We start from the raw sequence: 20,166 nt of genomic DNA, 5'->3' as shown, positions 1-20,166 counted from the left end.
ATGCTTTGGAGCCGGCTCCTTGTGTAACCATACCTTCTTGTGCTTCAGGTGCCTTAAGGCATGGAGCTCCTTGAAAGAGAAACACAAATCACTAAAAATGTTGAGATAAAATCCTGCTCCTCAGAGGCGCCTGTTTGGCACAGGGAGCGCATGATAACAGCTTGCTTTAGAAAGGTGACATTTCTGCTGAAGGCTGAATAATAAAAAATGCATTTTAAAAACTCAGCTCTTCCGAGTCTTCTGATGGTTGACTTTTGAAGTGAAGGCCATTTCTTCGATGCAAACGGTCTTTTTGGAGGCTAGCCCTCAACTGTGGGCACATTAACCCTTGTCATCATTGATGAGGCTCAGGAGCCTTTTAGATTAATGATCACATAATAGGGCTTTCAATACTTTTCTCAAGGTGCAAACCCTGAGTGCTCAGAATGCATCAGGCACTCAGTGTCTAAGGTGTGGAGGGGCAGAGACAAGATGAAGAGCACAGAGTTCCTGCCTTCAAGAATGCAGGTCATGGTGACCAGGTGACACATGCTTCCATAGTTTCATTTCTTCCCCATAGTCTATACAATCTGACAGGCAAAGGCCATGCTGTGTGTTTTACAGATGGAGACAGGAAGGTCCTGAAAGGTTGGCTCACTATAGTTGGCATGGCAGGTTAATAAGAATTGTTACTGGAAACTAGATGCCTATGGTTTTGTTTCACTGAGTGGAGGTGTGCTGGACCCTTGGTTCTGAGCTTCTAAGGATAAGGGACTATGTCTTCAATTTTTTGCAGTTTTGCCCCAGTTAGCAACCTATGGTTGTAGTTTGGGGTCCAGAGGCTCACATGTTGAAGGCTTGGTCTTCAGTGGGTAGATCCAATCACTGACAGGTGACTGGATCATGAGGGCTCTGATCTCATCAATGGATTAACTCCCTAATGGATTCATAATCTGATGACATTTTTGGGAGGTGGGGCCTGGTTGGAGGAAGCAGGTCACTCACTGGGGGCATGCCTTACCAGGGCACATCTTGCCCCTGTCTCTTTCTGTCTAGCTCTGCTTCCTGGCTGTCATGAGGTAAGCAGCTCTGTGATACCACACCCTTCTGCTGTGACGCTCTGTCTCAGCACAGGCAGAGCAACAGAAATGACTGAAACCTTTGCCACTGAGAGGCAAAATAGACCTTTCCTTCTTTTAAATTGTTTCTTTCTGTGTATTTATTGCAATGAAGAGTCTAATGCAGAACTTTTACACACTCATGACCCCTTTTCCACACATCTCCCCTCCCAAACTCACGCAGACACACACAGTAGTATAGGCTACTTGCAAAACTGAGGCCTGTGATCAGCCTTTAGTTGAAGGAGTCAAGAGGAAGCAAAAGTTAGCTTGAGTTAAAAGATTGGGGTCCTGGGAAGATGGTAATCATAGTAATAGTACACTGCCCGTATCAACCCGCCCAAAAATGTATAGAGGAACTAAGCAATGTGAGAAGTCTCCAGACAACATTTGCAACAAAACTAGATGGCAAGAGTCCATTAATACCAAAATACAAGTGAAATGGGACGCCAGCAGCCACAGGACTCACCTGGTATAAGAGACAAAAGGAAGCAGCAGTGTAGCTTCAGGCTAAACCTGAAAACATACGAAGCCCAACTCGCCAACTGGTCTTCACCGGGAAACTGAGTGAGTTGAGAACAGCAGCTGGAGATGAAGGGTGGTTGGCCTGCTCTCACACCTGGTGAGTGCGAAGAACTCAGGATAAGTGGGAGTAAAGGGGCTGCCTTTAAACCCACTGGATTGACCTTTTAGGACTGCCTTCTAGTTCAGCGCTATCCACTGAGGAGAAACTGCTGGGAATGGAATCAAAAGTGAGCTAAGGAACAAGAGAAAAGTCTAGAGCCAACAAAAGGAATAGTCAGGAAGTCTCAGAAAAAGCAAGATACCATATTTTTTAAACACTTCACAAAAACAACAGAAGAGGGAGCTCTGTGAAGTTTGAAACTTATTTAGCCCACTTTATTCTCATAGTTCAGGAAAACTAATTTCACATAAAAATGCACAACAGATAAAAGTCAACATCAAGTCCACGTAAAGATATTATAAGAGAAAGGACAATTAGGAATAGAGTAATGTGAAAGCATTCCAGAAAGATACACACAAAAAACAGATCAAAGCTTATTTATCATTTCAAAATGAGCTGAAAGATATTAAGAAAATTATATAAGACATGGAGCATCATAATTAGAATACTTAGAAAGGAGATGACAACTCAGGAAAGAAAGAACAGGAATAAAATTTCATAAACCAAGACTAAGACTAAACTATAGGGACCAAAAGAGTGAATAAGAAAAAGAGGCAATGCCTTAGTAGAAATGGACAAGGAAATTGTCTTAATAGAAATTGACATGGAAAAGTTTTTTAAACGATTTAAGAGAAAGTACCTAATACTGAGGTAGGCAAAGATAGAATATATGGTTAGTCGAAGATCACAGAGAAAACCAAGGGAACCGAACTAATATAAATCTAAGAAAGCATTCCTGAAATTAAAAGAAAAAATGCAGCTACAGATGGAAAGAGTATACTGCATGCCTGGGAATGATGGCAGTATGGCACTGAGAAAAGGAAAAAGATGCCTGGAGCTTCTAGAAGAAAAAGAGCACATGATTTCTAAGGGAAAATGTTTATCATTACACTTCTCAGCAGCAGGAGGGGGAAAAAAGTGAAACAATATTTTGAAAACTCAAAAAAGAGAGCCAAGGATTTTGTAACCAACAAGCTTGACTTTTAAGTATTAAGGGTACAAACATGCAAGAACTGAAGCAGTATCTTTCTGTCTCTGGGCAGTGGAAACAAGGTACCGTAGAACAGGTGGCTCATAACAGAAATTGAACTCTCTCTGCTCTGGAGATTGGAAGTCTGAGGTATCAACATGATTGGATTCTGTGAGGGCCCTCTTCTGGGCTATATACTGCTGACAGTAGTGCCATCACCGGGAGGAGAGCAGAGAAACAAGCAAACTCCTTATAACTCATACAAAGGCACTAATCCCATTCATGAGGGTTCCACCCTTAAGAGCTCATCGAATCTTAATCTCTCAAAGGCCCCACCTCCTAATGCTATCACAGTGGGGGGCTGGGTAGGTTTTTACTGTGAATTTTGGGAGGACACAAATGTTCAGTCCATAACAGTTCCCAGGACCTCCTCCTGAAGAATCTATTTGAAAATGTATTGTAGACATCTCAAGTGAGAAGAAAGGAACAACATAAAGCACTAAGTGTTAAGTAAATAGCTGCTGTGGACTATAATGAAGAGGAGACTGCAGTAGCTGTGTGCTCTGATACTTGATGCAGGAGGACTTTTTTTTTTTTTTAATAGAGAAAGTAGGGAGAGCACATGTAAAAAATTTTGAAGCTGGAGCATGGCTCAAATGGTAGAACACCTACCTTGCAAGTGGAAAGCATGAGTTCAAATGCCAGTACCACCACCAAGAAGCGGGGGACGGGGTGAAGGGGTTGAATGTTTTTGTGATCATATTGGTGATGATACTAGTACTGACATTCTGGGACTATTGCTGCATCGTGTGGTGTTATGGTCTGAAGGTTGGTGTTCCTACATTTCTCTACTGGAACTCAATACCCCATGTTTTAGTATTAAGAGGTAGGTCCTTTGAGGCAGTAATTACATGATGAATGTGATTGGTGGCCTTTCAAAAGAGGTTGAAGGGAGCCTTGCCCCTTCTGCCATGAGAGGAAGCAGCACGAAGTCTCCATCTCTGAAGCAGAGAACAAACATTCAGACACCTGATCTACTGGTGCCTTGGTCTCCAGCTTCCCAGCTTCTGGAACTGTGAAAAATATATTTCTGTTCTTTATAAATATACTGGGGAGTATATGGTATTTTGTTAGAGCAGAAGGAACAGATTACAATATAGAGGAAAAAAAAAATAATATATAGGGAAGTTCTTTTAAAAAGCAGGTTTCTTAAGTCAGGTGTAGTGGCACACACCTATAATCCCAGTCCTTCGGAGGCAGAGACAGGAGGATCCCAAGTTTGAGGCCAGCCTGGGCTATACAGTGAGACCCTCTTCTCAAAAACAAACAAACAAAACCAAACAGAACCAGGGTTCTCAGAATGGGAGAAAGGAGATTCTGATGTAGAGAAGTAGTTAAGTAAAAACTCTGAAGTACTGGTCTTGAATAGAAGTCGCAATAGAAATTTATAAGTTTTTTTTTGTCATACTGGGGTTTGAATTCAGAGTCTTGTACTTGCTAGGCAGGTGCTGTACCACTCAAGGCACACACTCAGCCCTTATTAAGTGTTTTTAATATTTGCTTTTTATTTTTTAAATTTATTTTTTCACTGATAGAGACATAAGAATGATAAGTTTTTGTGGTTGGAGGAGTGGCTTAAGTGGTAGCATGCCTGCCTAGCAAGTGTGAGACCCTGAGTTCAAACCCCAGTACTGCCAAGAAAATAATAATAATAATAGTAAGTTTTTGAATCAAATGCATTACCTAGTTTGTTCCACTGAAAAGTTCTAGAAATAGTATCTAATTTAGCAGACAGCTTCTCTAGCACCAGATCATGTTGGAAAAGTACTATTTTGTTATAAAAGAAATAAGGTTTCTTGGAGAAAAAGTCTGGTGCAGGAAGTTTACAAAATAAAGTTGGAACATCCTATAATAGCACAGACATTTCTAGAGTTTTCCAGTCTTCAAAGACTTCTAGGGTTGTATCAAAATAACTCAGAGCCTCAAATTTTTGACCAAAGATGGGACAACTTGACCTTCAAAAGTGATCATTGAAACTCATCATCTATATTTAAATCTGTGACTTGATGGTGATATTAAAAAGAATTGGCCACCTTTGGAGAATTATAGGGAACCAGTTTGTTATAAATGGAAAGAATCAAGCATTTCTCCTTATTTTTATATGGACTGTACCACTGGGATGCTTACAAAAGGTGTGTATTGTAAAACTCTTCCAGCTACAGTATAAAAAGAAGTATGGAATTAGAATATCACTGTTTTGCAACCCCCAATGTTTGGATTCAGACATTATCAATGGTTGCTAGGATCACAAAAAGAAAGCCAACCAGACAGTGCCTCCTAGAGTAATGCAGACACCACCTATTGTGGTGTTAAATGGCTCCAACCTGGGACTGAACCCAAAGTGGACTGAGCTGCCTGGTTGCAAGGAACACGGGACCCACAGAGGCATGTTGACCTCCACCATGAGTATGCAACCAGCAACATCCAGACCCTGCTGGCAACCAGCAGGTGCTAGTAGCCTGCTTCTTCCGCAGGTCATTCATAAAGAAATGAAAAGTGTGAAGAAGAAACCTGTAGCTAAACTGATAAGAATTAAAAGATAATATTTCTGAGGGCCAAGATTAGTGTCTAGAAATGAACACTTTGGTTATAAATGTTTTTTGAAAGGCAAAGAGCATGACAATTGTTACTTTGGGAGGGTATAATTGGATGGGGGATATAGAAAAGTTTTTGGGGTGCCTCTGTATGTGGATATAAATATGTAGATATGTGTTTACACACATATTTAAGTAGATGCTGGCTACTTTGTCCTTTTATCAGACATCATTTTCTGGAGGGCTACTATTGCTAACCTTTATTGGTAAGTTTGTACGATTTAGAAAAAGGCAACTTTTCCTCAAGGCACTTACTGCTATTGGCCAGTGAATAGAAAAATCTACAATGCCTGTAATGTGTGAGGTGCTTCTTTGATGGTGCCCTTGTGCAGTGTACAACTTGCACAACTTTGTGAAATGGCCTTGGGTCTCTATGTTGCTTCAAGTTCATCTTTATTCAGCATTTTTAAGGGCAGGGATTTTTTTTTTTTTCCAAATACTATTTTGTTCTTTGAAGAATTTTACTTCAATGCCATTTTGCAATCCAGTGGGATAGACAAAGTGCTATTCTAGTTAATATTTCTCTTGCTCATTTTAAGCATGTAGTATACCTGCAGTGGAATTAAGTACTTCCCAAGATATTATGTAGTATTGAAAATGTTAAGAGGGCTGGCTGGGAGCTGAGGCAGTAAGTTCCATGGTATTGCATCCTTGCTGCAGCTAGCATAATGTGGACTCTAGGCTTCATTTTGACCAGGTCCAGAATTTGATTCACCATAACTCATCATGTTCAGAGGACAGACTGGCATAAGTTCAAAGGGTGGTGATAAGAACCAGAATGGCACTTGATTAGTTTTCCGTAGGAATAGTAACTGTTAAATGGGCCAGAGTAATACTCACGTTGGTTCTGTCCTCTCTCTCCTAGGCACGCACCTTTGAAGCCAGAAGGGAGGTGGATGATCCTAATAATTGGTGACATCCTCATCACATTCTGATCCACCCCTTTCCACTCCTGGGAGATCCCTGCCAGCTGGACCCAAACACTTGTGTCAACCGTGTTAACATCGTGCTATCCACACACTTACACATTCTTGCTTGCTAGCTAATCTTCCCGGTCTCCACATATAGGGAGGAAAGGGACACCTCTCCAGTCAGCCCAAGTGTCTGAATCAACTCTGGTGATTGGTGGCTTAACGACTGATGTAGCTAATCCCCTCCCATACAAAGAACTTAAGTGACTCCACCAAACATGGAGCAACTTCTATGTGGAAGACACAATGGAGAACCCATGGTGGGGGTTCCTGATCTTACATAGCTTCCAGACTAGGAAGGACAGTTTTACACCTTCCTTTCTCCCTTCCCCCCTGTTAGATTGATCAGTCCATCAATAGGTAGGCAGATAATGTGATCGAGTCAAGAGAGCATCAAAATAAATTTCAGCTTGGGCTGTGTCTGGACCATCATAAATTTTAGATTACTCTGTTTCTGTCTAAATAAACTTTTATTTAGTTTCTTTCCTCGGATTGCTGTATAACAGAACTGAACTATACCTGAACCTAGTCCATAAATTTTAGATTGGATTGGATCTATGGAATCCTATTGGATGCAACCTTATCAGGTGGAACCTGCTGTTCTGTTTTATATTTAGAGAAACATCAGAAGCTTCCTGTGAGATTGGCAAAGTATTGAAACAGGACCATGTCTCTCCACCTTCCTTTAGTGAAGAGGGCTGTGTGATTGGGTTTGTCTGGGTTTTGGTTTGTTTGTTTTCTAATCTGGTGTAGAACATGGACATCACATTGGTTCTGCTCCAGGGTCTCCCAGGCTCAGCCTGCTCTGAGCTCAGGTGATCATAGTTTGCAAGCCCCCTGCTGTTCCTCCAGCCCTTCAACCAACCAGTGGCCACTGAATTATCTTCTTATATCCCTGGCAACAGGTCTGGAAACATACTATCTAAAATTAAAAAGTTCTTTCCACACTGGAATTTTGAACACACTTTTAGAACTCAGGTGAAAGCTTGATGATAGTAGCTAAAGAATTAATCTGGAGAGTTAGATGTTCATAAGTAAGACTTAAAAGTCCCATCCCTTCAATATATTGGATCTGAATGCAGGTGATTTATGTATATTTTGAATGTAAAAGAGTTTCTTAAAAAATTTTTTCTCCATGAGTTTTTGGTTTAATTGCCTGGCACAGTGGAAAATCTCAACACAACGGTGTGGAAGTGGGGCATGAAAAGCAGCAGCAAGTGAAATGGATTTATGAAGCCCATAAATAAAAATGAAACTCATTTCATTGTCCAAATTGAGTGGAAAGGCACAATCTATCCCAATTCTGGTAAGTGGCAGAATAGGATACACATAGTGGGGGAGTTCTTTCCATTTTAATCAAGCAAGACAATGGGTGGAACATTGGTAAGGGATTTCACATATCATTTTACCAGACTTGACCAAGGAGGCAAGTTACCCATATCTACTCCCTGGGAAAAATGCACTTTCCCAAAAAGGAGTTGATTCCACTGCAGATTTAAATGGTGCCCGGGTGAGGATTTTTCCTGTAAAGGCAACAGCAATGAAAATGATAAGAAGCAAAGGCCAAGGTGACACTTGGCACTTGGGGGTTGCCAGCTTTTTGCTCCTTCTCTCCTATGATGCACATTGGCACTAAACCTGTACTTAGAAGGCTGTTTATTTCTGTACAAATGGGTCAGAAAGGACTCACATGAGTACCAACAATGAACAGCTATGTTTTAAAAAAGGGGAGTGGAGGATGAGACCCAGTGCCTGCAGTTTGAGTGGCAGGGTGTTGTATTCTGTGGGTCTTCAGTCAGGTTTGGGCCACTGACGTTTGCAAAGATTTCTAGCCTCTCCCTGTCTGGTGTTGTCAGTTGAGCCTGTTATCTTTCCAACCCAATTTCTAAGTTCTTGGTTGATTTTTAGACTTTTTTGCTGATCCATTCTCAGTCTCTTGCTGGTCTAGTTGTGACAAGGGCCAGAAAGCAAATTGGTTGGTCCAAATTAGGAGTGAAGACTAGTCATGGAATGAGAGGGAAGCTGGTGGGCTCACCAGGATAGCAAACCCAGGGATGGACTTACTATTTTCAACATGGCGGTTTATCATTTATTTAACAAACATTTGACCACCTGCCTTGTCCTACCCATCCATTTAGGCCCTGTGAATGATTCTAAGATGGATTAGTCCTGGGCCACCCCCTTGTCCTCAGTACCCCCATAGCAAAGAGATGGACTTTACTTCCTCCTTCAACTTCCACCAGCACTCCAGGGCACTCCAAGAAATGTCTCATTTACAAATGTGACTTCCAGAACAAGTGTTCTTTTCCTCTCCTTTTTTTTTTTTTTTTTAAGACAGGGTCTCCCTATGTAGTCCAGGTTGGCCTCAGCCTCCCAAGTATTGGGATTTCAGGTGTATACCAGCATGCCTGGCCCCTCATTCATCTCTTCGTTCTGGAAGTATCCTATGCCTCTGGGGAGAAATTACCCCTCTCCAGGAGATGATGGAATGTCTCCAACTGCCACCTTTTGCATTTTAACTTCAAGAATTATCCTCACAGCAACTTAGCCAACTTGATTCTTTAAAACATTATCAATGTAGACTCCTGGAATTTTTCCTTTTGTTTGGTGTTCAATTCTTGGGCCCTTAAAGACTGTGGCTATAAAGAGTTTTTTGGTGACAAGAACTTACTAATTAAATTACCACAATGGGAGGACCTTTACTGTCAGGTAAAGAAATACATGTATGAGGAGGATATGCACTGAAAATTGGTATCCAAAGAGGTCAAAGTTGGCTTGCTCACAACAGTATGGAAGGAAGAGGTCCACTAAGTGCAATGGCACAGAGTGACTTTTGTTTTTTAGACTAGCCAACATTTATTAAAGTTACAAAACTAAATGATAGACAATGTTAACAACTTGGCAACGTTAGTTGAAAAAATAAAGCACTGATGGCACCCAAATACCTTTAACGCTTGTTTGGTAGATGTAAAAGCTTTTCTTTCTTTTGCAAAGTTCTTATTGGGCCATTTTAAAAAATGTTTAAGCTGACAGATGATATTGCATATATTTACTGTACACAGCAAGATGCTTTGAAATCTATCCATTATGGAACGACAAAATCTAGCTAATTAACATAGGTTTATCTTACATAATTAGCATTTTTGTAGTGAGAACATTTTACATCTATTTTCTAGCATTTTTCAAGAATGTATTATGTCATCATTAACTAGTCACCATGTTGACCTCTTGAACTCATTCCTCCTATCTAACTGAATTTTTGCATCCTTTGGGTCACAGGGATCTGACCACAAGGAAGAGGTTTCCTGTTATGCAGAAGGATCTTCCTCTGGGCAGAATCCTCCCACATCTTTCTGCTTCCCTTTCTGTTCCTGTTCACTATGGAGCCTTCTGATCAGTAACTCAGCTTCTGCTAAATGCACTGATATTGGAAAAATCACCTGGATAGGAGCCTGAGAAAGGGAACTCTAGAAGAGAATATCTGTACCCCTGTATTAGTTATAAGGAAATCATTATGCTGATTTATTGATCAATTATATGTGAATTTGACTAGGAAAAAAGTAATCACCAAGACAATCAAGTATCTGATTTTTCAGGTGGAGGATCAGTCTCCAGAATTTGTAGCTTTGAGAATCCCTTTTCTGTATCTCCCTACCCCTAGGCATCTTCAAGGTACCTTCCCAAAGTCCAGCACATTCCTCATCACTTTTCATTCTAGGACGAGAACATCCAACAGACTATGTGCTAATCACTGGTTTTTAAAGATTTGATGTCCTTCTCCTTACCACCTTAGGAAAGACAAGAATTTTCTAAAACGAAGTCGACCAACTTCCTTTGGATTATACAAATGAGCATGATTGTGAAGAAACAAAGGAAGAATTGCAGGCTCTCTCAAATCACGACTGCAGAATTGTTCTGATTTGCTGATGGAGACTTGAATAACACCTCTCTGACCAATGAGGGCTCCCTGGCAATGTTCCCTACAAAGGGGAGAAAAGAAAGAAACTCGCCTTTAAAATCAGGCTCACCTCCTCTTTGAATAACTCTGACACGGATGAGGGAAAAACCCAGAAGGAAAAAATTTGAAAAGTTTACTTCAGGTTGAGAATTTCTAATTCTACCACTTTTGTGTGTGTGTTGTTGTTTGATAGACATGACAGCATCTCCTCATTATTATGGAAAATATAGGGTTGGTGGTAATTACTATCTGAATATGAATGGGAGCAGAAGTGGGCATAGCCTGCACTGGCCTTTCTTTGACAAGGTATAACTTTCTTCTGAATTTCTGTGTTAATTAATGCTTATTTAAAAACCACTTTAATTGGTAGTAAACACCTCAACTTTTTGTACTCATTAAAATGCAGCCATTGATGTGTGATGGATTTTTTAAAGCTTAATTAACTTTCCTTCTGTATATATAACCTATAATAATGACAAACATATTGGGAAAAAATTACCCCTGCTTTTCCCCCTTCTCCCTACCCCCATTATAAAGACATTTCTAGCTGTGGGTGACTCACTTTGTTAGGATCAGATGCCATTAATTTGGCATTTTGGAGAAGAGTAGGTGGCAGGAAATCAAAGCTTTTTGAGTCCTTGGTCATTTTTAAACCAAATACTCAAATATCTGCTGGTGAAATAGGCTATTTTTTTTAAGTAAAGAAAAAGTTTAAAGAACTGTTGCTTCAGATGATTCAATACTTATCTTGAGTATCTTCTTGTAAAATATCAGATGTTTTAAAAAGATATTCTTAGAAATCTTTTTGTTGAGTTGGTTGTAATATTGTGGGAATTGAGCAATACGTCCTTCCCCCTTTCGTTAGGAGCTATCATTACTGTTAAGATAACATGACTACGTTAGTGATACTTTGGAAAATAGGAAGCACTACCACAACACAATGGTGGCTTTAAATTTTTCATAACCTCCTTGTATTCTTTGTCTGTATTAGGTACAAAATTGCTAAACAGTGAAACTACAGCAGGTATAGAAGAAAGTCAATGAGAACACCACTCAGCACTTTATTCAGACTGTTGGGAGCATTCTCGAGAAGATTCTGATATAGTGTTCTGACTTGAGGAAGAACAAGGTTTTCATATACTTTTAGCAGGAAAAGTCAGCCAAAGCTCAGTGGCCAAAGTTTTTGGAAGAGAAAAAATTATTCTTGTGCCTTACCATCTATTGACTGGAAAGTCTGGGTTTTATTCAGAGGTAGAGGAGAAGCAGCTGAAGAAGCCAAGTCAAACAAGGGCCATAATGGAATGTTGTCAGTCATTTAGGTCTCTTACCTCTTGATCACAACAGGGAGACCAAGTCTCATCATTTGATCAGATTTTGATTTCTTCACTTCTTCAAATTATACATTTTATGTTAATTTAAATCTCAGACTCATTGGCTAGTAGAGTTTTCTGTGACTTTCGCCTTTGTAGTTGAATTTCAATAATTTTTGAGTTGAGTGACTGTCCCAAAGCATTTGACTCTGGAGAGAACAGAGTGAATGATGGTGGAGACAATACATATTAGAAGAATTATCAGAAGACCTTGGATGTCTCTTAGTCAAGATCGCATCCCAACTATGATCAGCCAGAGCACTTCCAATCACAACCTGGGGAGAAGAGAAGTTTTGTATCAGTAAATTTGCCTAACACTTTTTTCAACCTCTGATTTACCAAGGTTTAATTTTTGGCATCCAGAATACCATGATTTAGAGGAATGAATTTTAAAAATCTCACTTTAACAAAACTTCAAACCAACAGAGAAGGGAAAAAAGACAGTTATGAAGGAAAGGATGAGAAAGAAGTAGTCGAAGGCATGCCAATCCTTGGCTTCCTGGGATCTGAGGCTTGAGCTGGAGGTCATGGGAAAAAAACTGTCTATGTCTAACCTCTGTGTGCTGCTTGATTTGACATTATTGAGAAACCTGTCTCCTTTGTGATGCCATTTGCTTCAGAAGAATCCAGAGGGAGTCTTAGCTATAGATCTGTCAATGTGGAAGTCCAGGATGTGAGCATATAACATCCTGGAAATCATGAGCCCAGTGAGGGTGATACCTTGAAATTTCACTGCAGTGCTTGTATCTAATTGTATCTAAGGCCTGATGATGCCCTTCCAAGAGGGCATTACACTTCTGGTATAGCACCACCATCCACAGCAATTGTGACTGCCTCATGGAGATCAGAAGAATCCTGGGAGATAAGAGAGTTCATGCCTATGAGACTGGGATGTTTATAAGACTAGATTTTCAGCCAATCAATTTTGATGTGTGAAAGATTTCAGGGAGAACTCTTAAGAGGCCATCCAGTGACAAATTTTTATTCATACATTTACTATCATTTGGATAATCAAATTAACTAATAGAGACTAAGGTATCCCAAAATCTGTGTTCCAAGGACAATCTCTGATTCTTCAGTGAAGAAGTCTTTAGCTAGATGATGCAAATCTGGTCTTGATCAAGGATTAAAGTTATAAATCTGTTGATGTTGGAGGTAAGCTTCATCACCGTATATATTTTTAAAAGATTGTGAGGATAGATCATCTGGTGAGAGGGAAGAAGAAAGAGGCAGTGGAGGAGAGGAAAGAGGATCTAGTGAAGGTTAAGGAAGAGGAACATAGCAAGAGGAGGGAAAAAGGTGAGCTTCAGGGAATCAAAGTGGGGCTATGTAGGAGAGGGCAAGGGGAGTTCTAAGTTTAGATTAGATCATGCAGGATTTTAATAGACTTTCCTAAGGATTTCTTTTTGTGGCAGGGAAGTACTGGGGTTTTGAACTCATGACCTCATGCTTGCTGGGAAAGCACTCTATCATGTGAGCCATGCCTCCGGCCCTTTTTACTTAAGTTGTTTTTCAGGTAGGGTCTTATTATTTTTCCTTATGGGCCTCAGACCATGATTCCCTATACAGGTGGGATTTTAGACCTGTACTGCCAAAACTGGACCCCTAAGGAATTATTAAAGGAAGCAACTTCAAAATTTTCCTGTTTTTCAAAGACTTCTTTATAACAGTAAAAAAAAAAAAATGCTGATCATTGAATATTTGGGATCTACACTATTTGATTCTATAGTACCATAGATTATTTTACTTATATCCCAAATTAGCTAGAGTGACCATTGAGTTCTAACTTGTTCTTGGTAAAAGTCCTTCAAAGCCTAAAATATCTGATGTTTCTACACATTTGTATAAGTAAGAAGCCAGACAAAACCTTGGAGTTTCATGGACTGGCTGGCAGTTTTCCTCAGAATCTCAGCATTACATATATATTTTGTTGAGAACCCTGAGATGTGAAACAAATCAAATGAAAGCTTTTCACCAAGGATTGTTAGAAAGGAAGAACAAAGACTTGGGAGGCGTTTCAATGTGAAGAGTCAAATTCTAACAGAGAAATCAAGATGGCAGATAGCTGATGGACCCTGGGACGTTGACCTGCATGATTTCAAACAGTTACTCCACATTCTCAGGGTAGCAAGGATCAGGTAATACTGCTTTTTCCGACAGCCAAGATACCACCAACACATAGGAGGTACATAATATTCATTGAATGACCCCTAAACTAACTTTTTTAAATACATAACAGCTTGGCACAGGGTAGGTGGCTGCTGCTGGCCTGCCTGTCTGTTTGCCAACTGGGAATAGCTGGGAGCAGGGTCAGAAAGCCCCAGTTGATCCACGCTTTTCTCTTTTCTTTTTCTCTCGATTAATTCCCTCCCACCTGGGTCAGTAAAGCTAAAACACATGTAGAGAATGGCAGAGACTTGAAAGCATCTGGGAGTACCTGGACCTGCCATAATACCTGTGGACACAGAACCTCTAATTGCCGCCCACCTGCACAGATCTCTTTTTTCCTTAGTGTGTCTGCAATCTCACCAATAATAACACAATGCAGAGAACCACAGAAAGAGAGCAGCTGCAGGCATCTGGAAGACCGGGACCTGCCAAACACAAGTGGACATAAAACCTCTGTCTGCCACCTGCCTGCTCTGCCCTGTAGCCAAGAAGTTTTTGACTAAGTAAATGTGCTAGGTGAGCACAACACACTGTTTGGGAGGGAACCACACGTTCTAGCACAACTGGGGAGCTGATTGCACCCCCTCTGGACAAAACTGGTGGCCGAATTCATGGATGGAATATTTCTCCTGTGCCTGGTGGGGAGGGGCAGAACGCATTGCTGAAGAAACCTGTATGGGGGTGGAGCGACTCAGCAGCCGCTGCGGGGAAGCCAGGCACTGCACTGCCTTGGAGAAACTGGGAGCAAGCTGAAACTGATAGTTTCACCAAGAGAAAAGCTCATTTGTAACTCACAGGCTTGCCCTGTGAGTGGAAGAGGCTGGTGACTACTGATTTACTAGTCCCTCACAGGACCACTTCTGAGAACCTGCCTGCTCCAGGGGCCCCACTCCACTAAGGGAGCCCAGGCTCAAAGACCCAGAGCTGAGCTCCCCACAAAGCTGTCTGATAGGGAAGAGCAACACTCATTGCCACGCAACCCAACATACCAACCTTAAAAAAGTACAGTGTTGGCCAAAGCCCCTATTAAAAAAAAAAAAAAAAGTGTCAACCTGAAATCAGAGGAAAGATTCCACAACATTCATTGAACTGATTCATTGAATTGATCATATATAATCTTTGTTATTTTACTTTACTTTTATTTTATTTTTGCATTGTTTTTAGCTTTTAATTTTTACTTTTGTTTTCTTCATGCTTTTATTCCATTTTACTGTTACCTAACTCCCTTCCCCATCCTGTCCTAACACCAACTCACTCAGCCCTCTATTGCCCCACTTTCCTTTCTGTACCCCAATTTTTTCTTTCTCATCTCTTTCCATCTTCTCCCCCTTTCTTTCACCATCTTCACCTTCCTCTCCTTCCCTTCTCTCTCTCCCCACTACCTAGACTACCTCAAAATGCACCACCCACTGAATAGTCTATCATACCAACTTTATACATTACCCCATCCTTCCTGTCCCTTGGCAATCCCAGACAATGGCACTCTCTTCCACAGTCACTGAACTACACCTCAACACACACTAGGGACTTCATACACTAGAAACCCCACACCTCACACCCCTCCCCCCACCCCCCTTCCTGCCCCTTCCTCCAGTGCCAGCTCTTTCAATACCTAAGTATCCACCTCTACTCAAACAACCATTGTTCCCCAGTCTCCATGGCTTATAGATAATATCACCGAGGGACTTACTCATATTTTGTAAATAGCTGGTCTGGCATTGAATCAGTGAATTTGTTATTGCTAATTTATACCACCTAGTCAGGGAACAGAAATAGCACATGAACCTAGCTAATGACTAAGCCAGTCATAGCACAGTAATTGAGTCAAGGGGAAGATAACAGGTGATTAAAGTCCCCAATTAGTCACTCAATAACATAGACGCATATTGTAGAAGCATGGGGAAAAGAAGGAGGCCAGGAAATCTTACTGCGCAAAAGACCAACAATTCAAGAGAGGATTTAGTGGGAAATGAAGAAAATGAATACCCAGTGCCTGACCTGAACAGAACATTGGTAACTATCACCAATGAGCTCAGTGATACCACAAAAAAAAACTCTCAAAGAAGAAATTTTGGACAAGATATTGAGACAATAGTGGGGAAGCTACAAGACATGGTTAACCAGAAAATACAAGATGCACTTGAGAAATATCAAGACACCACAAATAAAAAACTTGAGAAGACAGAGAAACATCTAAATGAACTCAGAGAAGACTTCAGCAAACTCCAGAATTCTTCAAAGGAAGAAATCCAAATGGCTAAAAAAACACATGAAAAAATGCTCACCACCCCTGACCGTAAAGGAAACGCAAATCAAAACTATACCAAGATTCCATCTCACTCCTGTTAGAGTAGCTACCATCAAGAACACCACCACCAACCAATGTTAGTGAGGCTGTTGAGGGAAAAAGGAACCCTCATATACTGGTGGTAGGAATGTAAGCTAGTACAACCACTATGGAAAACAGTATGGAGGCTCCTTAAAAAACTAAAAATAGATCCAGCAATAGCACTCCTAGGGATATATCCAAAGGAATGTGACTCAGGTTACTACAAAGGCACCTGCACACCCATGTTTATTGCAGCACTATTCACAGTAGCTAAGCTATAGACACAGTCAAGATGACCCACTAGTGATGGATTAAGAAAATGTGGTATTTATATGCAATGGAATTTTATTCAACCACAAAGAAGGATGAAATTTTGTCATTTGCAAGTAAGTGGATGGAACTGGAGAACATCATCTTAAGTGAAGTTAGCCAGGCTCAGAAGGACAAAAGCCACATGTTCTCCCTCCTATATGGACTGTAGACCTAAAACAAATGTAGCAATGTTATGGGACATGGGTCACACTAAGGGGAGGCTGTGCAAGGGAGGGATAAGGCAAGGGAAGGAAACCAAAAACTTGAATGAGATTGATGTGCTCACTGTATAGGAATGAGAATAGAAATCTTAAACTGGCAGGGACCACCATGGGAAGCAGACTAGGTAGTAGCAAAGAGGACTGGAAGAGGCAAATCAATTAAAGCTGTAATACACATATGCATGGGAAAACACAAGAAAACTCCCTGTGTAGTTATATTTATCTCAAACTACCAAAACGTCATATTTCTTGTTTTATCTTTTATGTTTTTTCTTCTACAAAATCGGAGAACATGTGGGTGGAACAGGTTCTGACTAGGGTGGGGGAGGGTGTTGGCACCCGTGGGAGGGGGGAGGTGGTGGGGAAAGGGGTTAGGAGGATGAATATGGTGCAAATAAGGTATATACGTGTATGTAAATGCAAAAATGATACCTGTTGAAACTGTTCCAGGAATTAGAGGAGGGGGGATGGGGGAGAGAAGTAGAGGAGGGAATTCAAGTATGATATATTTGATATATTGTAAGCACCTTTGTAAATGCTACGGTATCCTCACCCAGCACAATAATAATAAAAAAAGAGTCAAGTTCTAGTCAGAAGACTTTACTGTCCAGTCCCTGGGACTTCCAGAGGAGACTGGAGGATCTCCCTGCACTATCTGTTCTCACCAGAGTGGCCTGATGAACCACAGAGGGTCCAGGCAGTGATTAGAGTCTTGGCATTAAAAAACTAGCTGATATAAACCAGAGGACCATTAGCATAGCCTTTGTTTAGACTGTTGCAGCCTGAATACACTGCAGGATGTCTGCCTTGGAGAAGAAGGAGAGTATTTCTTTAGTATGAGGGAGAAGAATGAGTTGAAGCTTCGCTAGTTTTGGAAATAGTTGGTTAGATCCAGACCCTAGACATGGGAGAATCCTGAGAGAGCCTCAGTTACACTCTGCTGTCAGTGTAGAAGTCTGGGATGTGGGTGTATAATAGTTTGGGGATCATGAATCCAGTGGGGTGGTACCCTGAAATCACTTAGAACTTTAAAAACGATCCTTCTGGATTTCATTCCTGTTTCTGACTCTTCAATCACCCTCCCCAAACACACACACACACACATACACACACTTTTTTTCCTCTTTGAAAACTTCTACTATTTTTCCTTAATTCCCATAAATCTGAATTTCCCAATCATTCTTGGGGTTTACCAGATTCTGGGTGGGCAATTAAGGCTCAGCCAATGAGATAGGAAAAACAGTTACGGGTTCAAGTGAGGGTCACAGTGGACAGTTTTCAGTTTGGTAGGGTCTTTTATATAAAAGTTTTTATAGTGACAAAGGAAGCGACTCTAGTCTGATGGGTGAGGAGTGAGTAGTAGAGGAGGGGTCTTCCAGGTGGTCCTCTCCTTGGTTCTTGTGTTCCTTATAGAAGCAAGGGAGTTGATTGATTCTTCCTCTTCTGATGCTTTACCTGTATCCATCCTGCTTGTTCCGCAAACCTACCAAAGCAGCAGGGAAATATGAAGTTTCAATAGACTGCAGCAGCATGCCAAGTTTCAAAGAGGGCATTGGACTGGAGCACATGCCTTAAGTTTCCAAAATGCCACAGTAACAAAGAGAAAGAGGCCAAGCTTCGGCAGCCAGCAACTCAACTCACACAGATTGATAATGTAGTTTCTTTTAAATGGTTACTGGCCACGAGTAACCATTTACTGGCTGTGCCAGGTCATGTGAGGGACATCCAGAGAGCAACAGGCCTTGTTTAGGGACCTATTCACTCAGAATCTGAACCCTGATGTCCATTTTGCATGCCCATCCTGGAGCCCACTGCTTAAATTACAATGACTGAAAAAAGTCTCTACCTTTTATAAGACTTCAAGTCAATATGAAGGATTAGGTGAGAATGCCTGAGCCCATGTTATGGAACAAACCCCACTTAATGAACAGACAACTTAGGCATAAATATATACACCCAGGAATAACTGTGTGTGTTTAGTTTTATCGTTACTCTCCCAGCCTTCCTCATTAACTCCCAGCTCACGAGCTGCTTCTTTCTCTGGCTTTGCATCGTCCACTGAGGGTGCTGGTCCCAAACTGAGCCTCCACAGACTGGCAGTTCCTAGTGAGATCAACTTGGGGGTCCTCAGTGTGGTGGCAGGAGTGCAGCTTTGTCCTCAATGTTCCTTCACCATCCTGGGAAGGCTTTTTCTGTTTCTCTTATGTTGGATCCCTGAATTTCTGGATCCTTATTCCAATAACTTCCGGAATAAGTCTAAATAGCATATACTTTTTTTTGTATTTTACTTGAATATATATGTATATATATACATACATGCATAAATATACATATATACACATATAAATATATATACGTGCATAAATATACATATATAACTATACATACATATACCTATATACTTACATGCATAAATATACATATATACAAATATATAAATATACACTTCAAATTTGATAGTTTGGCTAGGCATAGAGTTTAAACTAGAACCATTTTGCTCAGAATTTTAGACTGTTCTCTTAAGGCAACCTTTTTGTGTTTTGTTTTGTTTCAGTTCCTTTTTGAAAGCCTCCAAGATCTTTCCTCAATTCCCACTAATCTTAATTGCCCAGTGATGAGCCCTTGATAGAACTTTTGGTCTGGAACCTCATTGCCTTCAGTCCAGAGACTATTCATTGTATTTTCCCCTCACATTTGCTCTTCATTTAGGCATTCCTATTAGCTAAGTTTGGACCTTTTTGAGTGACCTTTAAATTTTCTTTCTATTTATTCATCCTTTTTATTCTTTCTTGGAAATTTCTCCAACATCACCTTCAGTTTTTCAGTTTTCATTTAGCCATCTTTTTAAATTTCAAAATTTTCTTGTTCTTTGAAAGCATCTATTTTATATAATCTTATTCATTTTTATTAATGTAATGTATATTTTTATCTCCCCCAAAGAGAGACAAATGATAGTTTTAGGTTTTTTTTTTATTCCATCTGTTCTAGTTATCTAGTGCTGTGTAACAAATTCCTCTCCACACTCTTAAGTTTACTGGTGTATAGTATAATTTAAACCTGAGTAGGACTCAGCTCATCTTTGGTCTATTCTGTGTCAGCAAGGGCTGGATTCATCTGAGTTTGCTCTCTCTCATGTCTGTGTCTGTGTTGGAAAAATTCAAACATGTCTCTAGCAAGACATGGCCTCTCCGCATTGCGCTCAGGGCATCTGTGCTTACCTGGTGACTAGGGGTTCCTAAGGTGCAAATCCCAAGAGAGTGAGAGCTCATGGGAGTCAGCGTCATTTTTATTACCTTGTGTCAGAAGTCACATTTGTCATTTCCCCCTTTACTGACCAAGTGCTGTCCAATTGAAGTAGAATGCAAGCATGTGTGCAACTGCAGACTTTCTAGTAGCCTTGTTAAAAAGGTAAAAATAAACAGGCAAAGTT

The 20,166-nt window shown here is 40.6% G+C and overlaps 1 long non-coding RNA gene across 1 annotated transcript; it reads left to right on the top strand.

The window, feature by feature from the left end:
- Positions 1 to 4,339: 4,339 nt before the first annotated feature.
- LOC141413939 (uncharacterized) lies at positions 4,340 to 13,405 on the top strand. The gene is made up of 3 exons (XR_012438992.1): positions 4,340 to 7,683; positions 9,657 to 10,477; positions 11,327 to 13,405. It is a non-coding gene; the product is annotated as an uncharacterized lncRNA (long non-coding RNA).
- The last annotated feature ends 6,761 nt before the right edge of the window (positions 13,406 to 20,166 follow it).

Source organism: Castor canadensis, chromosome 11 (genome assembly GCF_047511655.1).
Source record: "Castor canadensis chromosome 11, mCasCan1.hap1v2, whole genome shotgun sequence".
Lineage (NCBI taxonomy): Eukaryota > Metazoa > Chordata > Mammalia > Rodentia > Castoridae > Castor > Castor canadensis.
Note: the sequence above shows the minus strand (reverse complement) of the source record. Positions and strands in the feature narration are given on the sequence as shown.